Source organism: Onychostruthus taczanowskii, unplaced genomic scaffold, assembly GCF_017590055.1.
Source record: "Onychostruthus taczanowskii isolate IOZ18803 unplaced genomic scaffold, ASM1759005v1 scaffold86, whole genome shotgun sequence".
NCBI classification, from domain to species: Eukaryota; Metazoa; Chordata; class Aves; order Passeriformes; family Passeridae; genus Onychostruthus; species Onychostruthus taczanowskii.
In genome coordinates, this window is record NW_024506552.1 from 2739627 (window position 1) to 2752325 (window position 12699).

A 12699-nucleotide genomic window follows, 5' to 3' on the forward strand; every position below is an offset into this window, starting at 1 on the left:
GAGATCTTTGCAGATCACTTCCACTTGTGGGGTACTGAGGAGTCGTTAGGGGTTGTTTGTTTGTATTTGGTTTGTTTGGTGGGGGCTTTGTGTGTCTTTCTGATTTCGGTTTTTGTTTGTGTTTGTTCCACATTGGAGTGTGATAAGGAACTTCAGGCCTGATTTGGGAGAGACTGTCCCTTCCCTAAAGTACTTGTGCAGATCACTAAGACCTGTTCTTAACATGCAGTTTTGATGAGGAGATAAATGTTATTTGGAAAGGTAGTTTCCATAAACACTGTATTTCCTAAAAAGTGTATTTGGAATGCTTTTATGATGTCATGTGCTGGTCTGGATTGGGATATGATTCGTTTTATTCGTAGCAGCTGGTACAGGACCCTGTTTTGGATTTCTGCTGAAGACAGTGATAACTCAAGGATGTTTTCATTACCTCTGAACAGTGTTTGTACAGAGCCAAGGCTTTTTCTGCTTTTCACCCCACCAGTGAGGAGGCTGGGAGTGCACAAGGATTTGGGGAGGACACAGCCGGGACAGCTGATCCCAGGGCCACCCCAGAGGGTATGGTGTCAGGCTCAGCATACAGAGCAGAGGGAAGAAGGAAGGGGTGGACATTCAGAGTGATGGCATTTGTTTTTCCAACTCACCTTTAGACAAGATGGAACCCTGCTGTCCTGGGGATGCCCAAACATCTTCCTGAGATGGGAAGTGGGAATGAATTCCTTGGTTTGCTTTGCTTTTCTTGTCCATGTGGCTTTGGCTTTCACTATTAAACTCTCTTTGCCCACAAGTTTTGTCTTTTACCCTTCCAGTTCCCTTCTCCATCCCACTTTGCGGGGAGGAAGCAAGCAGCTGTGTGGGGCTGAGTTGTTCTCCAGGGTTAAACCATGAAACATGGGTGGATTTTGATGAAAAATTGTTGATCCTCAAGCTTGTTTTGAATTTTCACTTGTTATCTTATACAAACAGGCCAGTTCAGACAGAGGAGTAATATCATCATGTCCCTTTATCTTGCTGAACTGAGATACGAAAAGAAAGCTTAAAGAGCCTTTTCATGTGCAATGATTTTCTTTTTGTAAGGAAAGTCCCCAGCTCCTGACACAAGCACTTTTGACTTCCTGGGCTTGTTGGAAAAGCTCCACTTTGGGCCCAGGCAGCTCTGTGAGTGCAGGCAGAGACATGCACCCAGTGAGTCGGGGCAGGGAAGCTCTACTCTGCTCTTCTGCACCTTCCCCAGGGCTGTGTTTGCTCCTGCAGCAGCACAAGTTTGCAGTTGGAAAAAACTGCAGATGAACATCTAGCAGTAGTTAAATCCAACAAAACTGCAGGAAATACACTGGCATGTGAGCTTCAACAGATTAATTTTTTTGCTTCCTGTTGCAGTGCTTCCTGGGGCATGTTGCATACAAAGGTGTATCAAACAAATCTCTTGAGCTTTCTGTGTTTTCAGTCACAGAACTCTGTTTTCAGCTTTCAGGAAGTTTTCTTAGTAGCTGGGGTAAGAAGTGAGGCTAACACTGGAATGTCCTTGTCCATCCTGTGGTGTGATCACCACACTTACAGCATGAGCCCTCCCAAGTGTTACTCTTGTGAGCTTATATTTGGGGGTGAGGGTGGGCTTTACAAGCAGAAGGCCCTGAGAAGGTCCCTCAAGCATTGTTGATCAGAAGAGGGCTGGGCTCAGGTGCCTGGCTGCCATCACTGCCTCGAGTGGCTCAGTCACCTGCTGCCAGGTGATCTGGTCCAAGGGACCCAGACTGCTGAGTCTGGCAATCGATGTGTTCAGTCTTTACTGTGATGGCCTTGATTCTGGGATTTGTGGAACTTGTCGGTCCTTTTATTTTTCTCCGCAATTTCAAATCAGAAAAGTTTTGACACCTCCAAATCTTTCATTAAAAGACAGTTTTTAACCCATAAATTAAACCAGCTCTCCTTTCCAAAATATTTATGAACAAAGAATTTGGAGCCTACTACAGTGAATCCAGTTTCATTGGTGGGATTTTCAAAGGACTGAGATCAGTGTGATCCCTTACTGGTCAAGTCTGCAGTCAAACAGCCTGTCCTCCCTGACCTCTGAAACTGGAAAACCTGGTGGGAAATTCTCTTGTTACCAAGTAGAGCTAATCATTAATTAGCAGGGGATGAAGTACACCAAACAATCTGCTATGCCAGATGGATGCTTCAATGTTAATTTATGTTCTCAAAATAACTGGACATAGATATGCTCTGCACCGTGGCCTAAATCTTGCTTTTGTTGAATTCAGTGGTAAAAATTGTGTTTGCTTTAGTGATCCAAGTGCATGTTTCTTTGAGAAAAATGTATTTTGGCATCAAACTGTACCAATAAAAATGAAATTAATAAAAGCTGTCCAGAGCAATGGACTTTACCTTCTTACACAGGGGCACATTGGTGAAAAAAAATGACATTTTGTTTTTATCTCCCTAGAGCATTTCTATTATCTGAATGCCAAGAAATGAGTAATTTGGTTTGGTTTTAGTTTTTCTGTTTTGTTCCTACAAATAACTTCTTATGTGTCTTCCCAAGAGAGTTGGAACCAAAGCCTAGTCTTGGAAAAGTTAAGCTGTATGTTGCTTTCTCTTTGAAATCCTCGTGAAGGAGACCAAAAGACAAAAGCAGTTAAGTTTAAAATAGTCGTGATGATGGCTTATTCTACCACACCTAATTTTAAATGAAGAAGGCTTACTACAAATTTCCTTCCACATTTTTCTTCTGTTCTTTCGTTTTGTTGGGGTTTTTCTCTTTTCCATTCAGCTTTTCATAGCCAGCAGTTGGTGTACTGACAGATCTTTATGAGCTGCCTGTTGGAGAACCACAGAGCTCACTGACAGTGTGCATTCAGGCTCGGGGATACTGAAGGCTGTTCCTGCTGGCTGGAGGGAGAATGTGGCCCACCCTCCTGGTGTTGCAGGGAGAGCTTGCAAGTGAGAGTTTGGGAGAGCTCTGGATCCTGTCAAGAGTTCATCCACATTTTGTAAAAGGCAGTGGATTTGTTCTGTCATGCAGATGCAAGGAGACAGGTATTTACTAAAGGTATTATTTGTAAAGCTGGAGAAGAGACAGGCCCTGGAGGGTGGAAGAAATTTGAATTTTTCTGCCTTTGTGTTTTTCATTGAAATTCAGAATATTGATGATACATCTTACCAGTTTTTAACAATAAAAATAAGCATTCTACATTGACCTTTACCTGTGTCCATATGAATTTGATAGTTATTTACGGGATAAATTGTGTAATCAAAAAGGCAATTCAAATCTCTGTTAGTATCCTTTAAAAATAAAGCACTATGTGGTACACACAGACTGACCTCACAAGCTTCAATTCTATTTTCAGGGCTTAACCAAAACATTCAATTACTTTTACCTTTGTGATACTGTGAGGATTGTTTTTAATTAAATGAAGTGTTTTAACATGCTCTAATTGGTTTTTTAGCAAATGTGTTTAACACTTAGTAGAGAGAGGCTGGTTCTTGGAACAAGACAATGCTGTCTTGCCTCATTTATCTGAGAGCTGGGTAAATATTCCTTGAGGATCAGGGAGGGAGAAGTTATTGATGACTTCCCTCTTACTACAGCCATGTGCAAATCCCAGAATATTTGTGCCTGAAGTGCAGGGAGGAGATGATGTGTGCAGGTTAAATGGTCTGATCCTCGCTTGTGCTGTAGGAGCAGCTTATTCCCACAGGAAGCAGTGCAGAAAGCAGAGGCTGAATCTGAGCAAGTGTTGACCTTGGCTGACTCAAAGTACCCATCTAGCTGCTCTATTGCTCATCTCCCCAGCTGGACAGGGGAGAGAAAACAACTCGTAGGTTGAGATAAGGCAGTTTACTAAAGCCAAAGTCTGAATGTGCGCAAGCAAAGTGTAAAAAAATCAGTTTTATTCCCCACTTTTCATCAGCAAGTGCTTTCTGGCCCCTTCTGGGGAAGGAGGGCTTCATCACACATGGTGATAGCTTGGAGAGACAAACATCTTAAATAATGAATGCCCCCCCGCTTCCTCCTCCTTTTCTTAGCTTTTCTATCTGAGCTAATGTCATATGGTCTGGAATATCCCTTTGGTTAATTTGGGACAGCTGACCTGGTTGTGTCATCCCCAAGATCTTGCCCAGCCACAGCCCCTTGTTGGGGGGACTGCTGAGGAGACAGCACTGATGCTGTGCTCAGCAGCAGCCAAAACCCTGGTGTGTCATCAGCACCTGTCCAGCTCCCAGTGCAAAGCACAGCACTGTGGGGGCTGCTGTGGGAAATGAACTCCATCTCAGCCAGACCTAATACAGCAAGCCAGTAGTTCAATTCATTCTTACTCCCTGATGTATTCTCAGCCTACTTTTGAGGTTACACTGAAGCCTAAATATGCATTTCTCTGAAAAAACATGCCATAAATAATAAACTATTTCTTCACCAAAACATCACAAGAAGTTCTGTTTTAAAACAAGATTTTTAAAACAAGGCAATGGATGAACTTAAGGGGCTCAAAGCTGTTGCAGAACAACAACCTGTACTGAACTCTTCCTGCCAGGCCTTTACAGTCTGGCATGGCCCAGAAGGTAGGTATGGGCCATACAGTGACTGAGGTCCCTTCAAGGGGTCTGTTCAAATGTAAGGGAGTCAGACCAGAGAACAGTGCTTGGTCCTTTCCTTACCAGAATACATGTGACCCAGAGTGGGATGAGGAAAACTAGGTTTTTTACCATGGTGTAGCTTTTAGGAGACTTGAAAGGGAGATCCTTCATTCTTCCAGTAGGCTTGGTGTTAGTGTAGAGGATGGGGTAAAACTGTCATGGTTTAGGAATGGTATTTCCCAATTTAGTGCTCCCACTGGGTGGCTCATGCCCTTCTCCTTCCCTTTGATGTAATGGAGAGGAGAATTGGAGGTGTGAAAGGTAAAGAGCACAGGTTGGAATAATTTACTGGAAACAGCAATGAGATAAGAAAATGAACAGTAACAGCAGCAATACTAGTGACAGAGGGTACAGCAGAAGCAAATGATTCACCTGGAAAGCCCCAGCAGCAAATTCCTCTGCCACAAGACTCCCTTCCCCCAGCCCTTGGCAATGACATGGGATGGTATAGAATAACCTCCAAAATAACCTGCAGTCCTGGCCAGAACCAGGACAAACTGAGGAGAAGTTTAATCCAAGGATATTTGAAGGTGTTGGAGGAAGAAGGCTACAGAGTAACAGATGAAAATGTGACAAAATCTGGGAAAATGAGTCATGTTCACTTAACTTGCCATTGTAATAGGATTTCCTTCCCCTTCAGAATAAGCATTAAGATTTGCAGAGAGCATGAGGGTCTAGGTCAGAGCTGAGCCATAGCTAGGCACTTTGGTACTGAAATCTACTCCTTCATTTATTCAAAAGTCAGAGTTGGCTTTAGGTTAATCCTACCCCTCATCTCTTGCTTGCTGCAGGATTTTCCTTTTCTTCTCTCCTGCTTCCTATTGGCTTTTAATCTGTCTCCCAGTCTGATTTGTAGTAAGGTGTAGGGCTGAGATGTGACCCCTGTTCTTGCATCCCATGCATCTCAAGAGAACTGCTGAAATACAGGATGAGGTTTCCAAAAGGGATGCCTTCAATTATCTGTATTACAGGCACCATTTCAGGGAAGGAGAAGAAGGGGATAAGGATCTGTTTGTGATCAAGGGTTTTCTGTGTTGGCCTGCTCCTATTTTGCTTGGAAGTGGGAAGTCTACCCTTTTGTGACGATGCTGCATTCAGGGGCTGCTGGATATGGTCCCTCTCCCTCCATGTGAGCCAAAGACATTTAAGCAGAGGATATAATTAGGTAGTGTATTAAATTTATGGTTAGTAGCTCCCAAAAACTCCAAAGAAGCTAAAGGAAGCTTGTTCATGATTTGTTTTGCAGGGCAGGCTGAAGGATGGGTGAGTGTCCAGGTTTAGAGCAAATTTGGGAGGAAACTTCCAAAGGGGTCCCTCTAGAAAAACAGATTCAAGCAGCCCCTCCTCCAGCTGGTTGTGGAAAATATTTCCTTGGGTAAAAAGTGGGAAAAGCTGTTTATTTAACAAGCAAAGTATTCATAAGCATAAAAAATGAATGGTATTAAAGAATGAAACCTCTGGCTGTTCTGAAGAGATGACAAATTCAGAAAGTCCTTGTTGTGAGGGTAGCTCAGCTCGCTCAGTCTCTTATCAGTCCCTCCTGCGCTAGGAAATGCCCTGTCCTGGCCCTGGTGGGCCACAGGTGTGAGCTCCCAGTGCTCTTCTGGGTTTTTAGTCCTGAGTAGGTTTGTACACTTCCAAGAAAAAGAAAAGCCACAGTCCAGGGAACTTCACTGCCTCAGCTAGCTAAAAAAAAAACAAAGCTAAAAAGCAAAGGAGAGCTCTCTCCCGCTGTCTGTCCATGCTGCAGACAGCACAGTCTGTGAGAAGGAATGCAGGAGAGCAAGTGCAGTTTCTGAAAACAAACTGTGCTTCTTCTCTTTCCTACTTCACTCTCAGAACCAGTCTTAAGGATGTGGAACTTAACATCCAGCATAAACAGAACAGACAACTGGAGGTACAAGCATCATAAAGTCACCCTAGGACAGTGAGAGATGTTGACATTAATGTTTTGAGAGGTATGGTTAGAACTGGTGTTTATAGCTACCTAGCGCCAACTTGCTTGATAAAAACTGTGTAAGGTTTCCAAGAGAGAATTCCCAGGGTAATGCTGGGAGAGGGAAAGGAAGCCAGCCACTTTTTTTATAGATGAAATTGCAAGAAAACTTGAGTTACTGTGTGGTTGTATTTGTTACTGGGGACGGTGGGGTGGTGTGAAGTGTAAGCAGACAGATGCATTGCAGATGACAGCTGGAAGTCTCCAACTAACTGAGTGACATCTAGATAATATTAAGAAGTGATCCCATCCCTTTGCTATGGTGTTATGTTATCTGGTTCCCAGCTATAGCAGTTAAGCTTAGTGCACAATCCTTCAAAGCAGCGTGCAGCCTCATGATCTGCTGCACCACGGGTCTGCAGACTGTGCAAGGGGGAAACAGGCTGTGTGCATTGAATCACAGAGTGGTTTATGGTGTTCCTATCAGAGTGTATTAGAGTGCAGCTTTTGGAAGTGCCCCAGTAAAAACAAATACCGTATTTGAGACATAATCATTGACTGTAGCAACATTGCTTAAGTATGTAACAACATATCTATGGGTGGGGGAGTGAGAATTACATGGTTCAGTCACAACACAGGTAGGAAAAATTGCTCTCTTTATGTGTCTTCTCTGTGGCTCTGCTGGGATTTATTGTCATAACTAAATAATTTTATACCAAAAAGTAGCCATTTTCTCCCACTGTAGCTTTAAATACTGATTTGGAGGTGGAAAAGCAGCACTGAGATGCCTATGGCTCTGTCATGCCCATGATTTCTTTCAGCACAGGAGGCAGAGTCCCTGGCATAGTCTGGAGTGCAGCATTCACTCTGCTCCCAGCAGCAGCCTGGGGGGTGACACCAGAGTCTGCTGCTGCTCTCTGTCCAACAGCAAAAAGCGAGACACTTCCAGCATTCCCTGGGGAGGAAACTTGGACTCCTATTTTCTCTCTATTTAAATTTTTACTTCCACAATAGTAGATGTACGTAGTGGAAACAAACCTGTGAGAGATTGGAGGTGTCTGTGTAGCCTTCCTGGAGGGAGCAGCTGCCTTGGCACAAGGAACTTGTCTGGGCTGAATGGAGAAATGGTGGTGGCAACAGCTGGGCTTTGTCTTTGGGCTATAAACAAGGACTTGCAAGTAGGTTGTAAAGGGGGGGCTTGGGTTAGTCTTTGAGCTGAGGCTTGGTTTCTGCAGTTTAGTTTCAGTACTGCCACAGCTGCTTCGCAGATTTTAAGAGCAACAGCCCTTCTTTAGGCAATAAAAATCTTCTTGAAGCCAAGTAGTGGTATTTTTGGCCTTAATTTCTCTGACTCTTTTCCTGTCCACAAAGCAGGATAAATGCGCTTCTATCTTTACCCTTTCCTGCTGAGACTGTCTAGATAAGAAGTTTGCTAGTGGTACAGTCATGGCTTTGTATACATGTGGGGCATTTCTCCCAATTTGCCAGGTTGTAATCCTCCAGCCTTAGAGCATCAACAGCAAGCCAAGCAGGCAGCTGTCTTCAAGACAGGGTTCTTGCAGTGTTGCTGACGTCCCTGGTTGGTTATATTCATTTGTGTGTTTTCCCCTTCTTTCTAATTATGCTGATATTTACTGCTCAGCAGCTGTAGTCTGAGAAGGAGAGTGGTAAGTGCTGGCTCTGCAGCTGACACCCGCCTGGTGCCTTGGCTGTGTGTCAGCAAAGGCCTGTTGCCAGCTGGGGTAGAGCTGTGTGGCCTTGGCCTTCCCTTGACCAAAAGGTTGTAGGTTGTTTGGAGTTACCCACTAGATAACACACTGAAACTGCACCAGAGAGAGAGAGAAAAAAAAAAAAAAAAGGGGTTGCCTGATTTCTGTGGAAGGAACTACCTGGCAAATGACTGAGAATTTGAGGGGAGGGCCTCCCTGAGGATTGGGATCTGCCGTAGTGAAAAGCCCCCACAAAATGAATGCTTGGGAAGTGCTGGGTAGGTGATACTGTCCTGACTCCTGGTCCTAAATTGCCTGTTGTGTGTCAGTATGTGTTCTGTGGTTTTCCCACATCTGTTTCTTAGGAATTCTGGACGTGCTGGTTTCACAGGAGCCTGCTAGGTACCCAGTGTGGGAGAGCATCAGAAAATGGTCTTGAGAAATTTTCATGTCCGGAGTCCTTCATCCTCCATGTCCTGAGACCCAGCTCCAGTGTGATACTGGCACTAAGAGACCTGGACTGAGTGATGAAATGGTCTTCTGGACCTCAGGCTATAAATTTCAGAATTCTTTTAACAATTTACCACTCTTCCAATTCTGCAGCAAAGCCTGCTTTGTTTTTTAAATGAACAAAAAAATAAAGTCTTGTGACTCTGTTTCCACGGGTCACTGTCCCAATTCAGGAGCTCTTGAATTTACTTGATAGCTGCTTCCCATTTCCAGTGGCAGGAGTGCAGCATCATGGTTAGGAGCATTGTACTCTGTGGAATGGATACGGGAGTGAAGGGGTGGGATGTCTGAGCTGAGCTCAGATGTGGCATCTAGGATAGTGTTAAACCTGACTCTGATCTGGTCTCTGTAAGTAGGTTTTACATCTGTTTTCATGTGGGAAGATGAAAGTGATGAGGTTAAGGACAATTTACACCTATTTGCTTCAGGGAAATGTGAAAATCTATTTGTAAAATCCGTTTGCAGACAGTGCATGTCCTGAATTGCTGAGTGTCAGGAAGTGATGGAAACAGGCTGGTGAAAGGCCTGCTGCAGGATGCTGCATTGTTGTTGGGGAAGGGGGCGGGAGGATGAGGTGTCTGCATTTGGAGCCCCATTTTTCCCTGGCAACAGCAGACACAAATTATTCCCAGCTCTGGTGATTGCAGTGTGTTTGCCAGCATAGAGCTTTGTACTGAAATCTTTGGGCTGGCATGCAGTAATTGGTCGGTTTTTTATTTCTTTCCTTTTTTAAACAGCACTTCAAATGGTGTAGCTTTGCCATGGGGTTATAATTGCATAAGCCGTAGAAATGTACTTCAGTGGCCAGTCAAATTACTTTGTTTTTTCCAGTAGTTTAAGCTTGCCATTTTTTAAGTTGTTGAAGGAATAGAATTGAAATTCATTGGGGAGTTTGATTTCATCGAGCCCTCTATAGCTTCATGCTTTTGCTGTGTCTTTGTGCATTTGGGTTGCCTGTAAATGGCTCGTTCACTTTCATGAAGGAATTAGCACAACTGTGCAGCTGTGTAAGGAGCCAGTCCCCAATCCCTGCCCCATGCTGCTCAGCTTGCCCAAGTTTATTGACATAAACAATCTGCAGAAGTGGCCTCTAAGTATTTCAGTTGGTAGAAAAGTTTTATATTTTTATTAATTTTACTGCAGGCCTTTATTCTACTCGTGAGCATAAACAGACACCTGAGGTCTAATGTAGTACAGGAGGTTTTAATGACTTCTCTGGGGATGCTTCTGCCATGCTGACTGTTGCTGGGAGGTGGCTGGTGCCTTGCAGCCCCGTCAGGCTTTATGTCAGCAAGAAACTCGCTTGCTTTTTCTCGCTTCAGGAATTTTCAGCTCTGTAGGCTTGCCTGCTGGTTCTGTAGGTGTCAACTTCATCTGGGGTCTGCCCCAGCTTAGTGTGGAGGGCTTAGCCAAAAAAGAGGGCTTTGCAAGGCAGAGTCCTCTGCAAGCAGCGCTTGGTGCCCTGCTACATCCCCCTTTCCTGCACAGCCCTGGGTTCTTCTGCATGTGTGCCACTGTGTCCCCCTGTCAGCCCCTGTGATTTACCTTCCTTCCTGACATGTAACTTGTGAGGCCTGATGATGCTTTCTGGGACTCCGAAACTGAGAGGGAGGAGTCAGGGGACTTGTACTTCTTAGATGTGGCAGGCCTCCTCCACTGGGATTTCTATAACCAGCAAATCCGGGGAGGAGTTAAAGCCCTGCTTGTCTGATCTGAAGACATGAACTAGCAGGAGCCTTCTCCACAAGCTCCTGCTCTGCGGAAAACACTGCCTCGACATTACAGCCTGAACAGAGATCTGCCATCTGTCCTGAGTGGCTGTCCTGGATTTTAGGATGGTGGCTCTGGTGCTGTCCAGGTGCTCCTGGTGCGTGCTGCCTCGTCAGCCGTGCTCAGTGCGCGCTCACCGCCATCCCCATGGAAACGCAGCCACTCTTTTCTCTGTGCATGAGAGTGCCTAACCTGGATTTTCATGCTTTTGGCAGTCTTGTTCCTTAAACCAGTGACTTTACCTGTGAAAGGTGAGCATGTGGGGAAGGACCTGGTTGCAGATTGCTTTAATTCTTTCACTAATGGGCTTCAGGTACTCAGTCTTCACTCTGCTCCCTTGCAAGTGGGGAGGGCAGGAGGATGAACATTGTCAGTAGGTTCAGTTCTGCTCCACAGTCTGAGTTGCAGGCTTGGGGGAAGGGTTACTGTGTTGCCATGTGAGTTTTTTTTTTGCATAAGTTGGACTTTTGAGTGATTATAAGAATTATTCTCTGTTTTGACTGAATTGGTTCTCCTGCTTCCCTCATTGTCTGGCATCTCTGCAATTCCTCACTGGAAGATACCAGGCTGATGGGCTGTTAGCATGGGCTGAGCCCAGCAGGACATACATGCTTCTCTGCAGTGTGGTCTCTCTGCCTTTTCTTTTAATTAAACTTCGGCATCTTCTGATTGTTTTCTTGTGATTGTGCTCCACTTTGTTGAACCCATCCTTGACAAGGCTCAGCCTGTTCAGTTTGCACCAGAGCTTCTGTACTTTTTGGCAGTGTCATAATGCCAGTCCTTCTCAGACTTTTTTTCTGAGGCAGATGTGAAAGGGAGCTCACATAGCAGAAACTGGCCTAAGATCACACAAGAAAACCTAGAATAATACTGCAGGCAGCGTTGAATTCTCAATTTTTGATCTGTAAAACGTGGTGGGGGAAGTCTCTTCTTGATTCTTGTAAGGGTAAGGGCATCAAGGGCAGTTCAGAGAATAAGGTATTTCTGTTCTGATGACCATATAAACACAATGTATTTCAGGCTTGGGGAGGCTACAGACTCTCCAGATTCTTGTCACCTCAAAAGATGCAACTGTTGTGTGTCTGCTGTAGCTGCAATCACAGAGTAAGGTGGATTTTAGGAATATGTTTTGTTTGAGGCTACTGCTTTAAGCACTCTAGCAAAACTGTCTTCTGGGTCTGTGCAAAGCAGAGAGGAAATTTTGAAGGGGGTATGCAATACTTTGAAGTTTTCTGCTTACTTAGTAACTCAGGCTTGATTTCCACATCTGAGATGTAGGAAAAAGATTAATTAAATACTCAGAGATGTTTGGAGTGGAGGGAAGGACTTGCTAAGCAGCCTTTTCCTCTGTAAAGTAAAATCTCCCTGTCAGTTACAGGGAAATCTGTTGCACCGTTTAGAATGATGCTACAGTTAAATCATGTTTATGATGAGCTCTGGGAGGCCAGGGACATGAACACAGTGAAGCTGCTCCTCTGTTACATTCTCTGCATGGGAATATTTGGGAAGGTTGATAACCAGGGGGATCCCTGGCCACCCATGGCTGGGTTGCAGTGGCTTTATCTGCTGGAATGTTTGAAATCAGGAATAAAGTTCTAACTTGTGAATGTTCAAATTACCACTGAGTTAGCACTGAAACACTGAGTAGGTTGTTCTCTACAGAGGTGCTGAGCCATTGCAGCTCCAGCTGCTTGCAACAGGAATTACCAGTAGCTCAGCAGTTTGGAAGATGCTGAAGGACTTGCAGGCGGATGTAGATGACTGCCTCTCAGCAGTGAAGTTGAGAACACTGGCCTGAATTTCCATGGCAAAGGAATATAAATAAATAGCAACAAATTAAGCAAGATGGAGAGAGCAAGAAGTTCATGATAGCCATAAATGTTATGAGAAATTTACTCTTCGTAGCTGTTTTTAGAGTAGCAAATCAGCCAGTATAAACTAGCAGTGATGTTAAATCACTCATGGTGATTTGATGCTTGGCAGTTGAGTGAGGCTGGCTGGTAGCTTGGTGTTGCATTGATCTGATTTGTTCCAGCCCAGTGAATCACACGCTTTTGTTTCTGATTTACCCCCATGTCCCAGCTCTGGCCAGGACAGGGTTAATTTTTGCAGTAGAGAGGAGGGGGCATGGTGAGCACC

At 44.5% G+C, this 12699-nt stretch overlaps 1 protein-coding gene across 4 annotated transcripts in view; it reads left to right on the forward strand.

Annotated features, from left to right (window-relative positions):
- Positions 1-12699, forward strand: part of CASTOR2 (cytosolic arginine sensor for mTORC1 subunit 2) — a 124691-nt gene that overhangs the window by 26593 nt on the left and 85399 nt on the right. The window lies entirely within an intron of this gene.